This window comes from Amblyomma mixtum, chromosome 4, assembly GCF_055824585.1.
Source record: "Amblyomma mixtum isolate Tamu chromosome 4, ASM5582458v1, whole genome shotgun sequence".
Classification (NCBI taxonomy): Eukaryota; Metazoa; Arthropoda; class Arachnida; order Ixodida; family Ixodidae; genus Amblyomma; species Amblyomma mixtum.
This window is the reverse complement of record NC_143015.1, coordinates 125,069,446-125,071,090: the sequence shown is the minus strand read 5'-3', so window position 1 is coordinate 125,071,090 and position 1,645 is coordinate 125,069,446.

Sequence of the window (1,645 nt, the reverse complement as noted above, 5' to 3'; positions counted from 1 at the left end):
ACAGTAAATTAAACGAAAATTATTTTGTTCATCAAGTTCACTCTCACTTTACCATAGCAGTTCATCCTTCCCGTCAAGGCATATCAGAGCCGCACATCACATTTGTCGTACTGATCATGGGCATAAAAGGCATTCAATCTTAAGCTGCCTGAAGAAATATCGGAATTCCCCATTCGTTTCGTCTGAAGGAGAATATATTTCCTTATTTGCTAGCAGTCCGACTGCCACCAAATCATTATCTTTCCATTCATTGTCGCTGACCTTTCTTGAATCTGACTCTCAATCGCATTTTATTTGAACATGTCGCCTTTCATCGTGTCGTTTTCCTTTTGTTTTTCTGGTTCCAACTACATGTTCTGTTACTAATGACACATTGTTTGTTTACGCATTAGCTCCACTGCCCAACATGTACAGTAGTGCGCCAATTTGATAATGCATTTCATACTCTTACTTTCTTGGTTTCCTGACATTTCCTTTGTTTTGATGGGAAGCTTCATGAATTCATGTAACCATCACATTGTTTTTATTTGAAAATTGTGCTGTCCGCTCACCCTCCGCACCCTTCTTAATATGCATTGCCGAACCGGGCCTCTGGTTACCTGAATGAATAAACTAAGGGAGACCTTACTTTGCACAACCTGCGACAGATGAGGCTGAGGTCGGCAGCAACTGCGTTTTTAATTGCAAAGTGACGAGCAACATGAAGCCGTCGAAAAAGGTCTTCAATAAATACGCCTCATTGGGCGATTCTAACGCTGTAAGAGAGCCCCTGCAAATAACGAAATACTGTTTTCGCACCACTATTTTCACATACAAGTTGACGCAGTTGGCAATGATCAATTCGGTCGGCAGCAAGACGTATGTATGTTCGTGCCCTTAGCAACGAAGCAATCTCCTCAAACTAAAACTAAAGCGGATTTTGATTAATGCATCTGTTGCATCTTGTGCTCCCAATCTTGAGTTTATTTCTAGAAACCAGATTAAAAGAATACTTCTGCCTATACGCTAAACGCTCTCACGACTTACTCACGTGGCGTGGTAGTATCTTGATTGTCCTTTTTGGTCGTGCTGGCTAGAGTTTAAATGCTTAAAAATAATGGGTTATAGAGATGTAGCACATCTTTTGGGCAATGAATTTGAAGGGTTCCCTCCGTGACAGCCTGCAATGCTCACTCAGGCCTCTTTTCATCTCTGCCAACAGAAACATCAGTTATTATTCAACTGCGAAGCAATCAATCAATCTTTTATGAATTTTATACACCCTCCGCACGCTGTCCACCGAGGTCATCGCCATTGCACGTGTCTTCCGGTCATTTTCCCCCCTTCCCACCTTCTCGTAGTACCCGGTCTACTCTGACACCTAAGCTCTTGCCCCTTCCATTCGGCAGGAAGTCGAAAGAGAGGTCTCCGCGCTACAGTCTTCCTTGGTCATTCGGAGGCTGGCGGCAATGAGTTAGCTCATTAGCTGGTCCGCGCAGACTTCACCGCGCTCTGTAGATTTCGTGGCCCAAGTCCTCTCAAACTAGGAGACCCTCTCTGAGCCGCACCATCAAGGATGTCGCATCCAGCTCCGTCTAGATAACTGCCTCTACCCGACCTCACATCAATCACTCCCCGTGACGTAGGGCTCACCTTCTCCGGAACA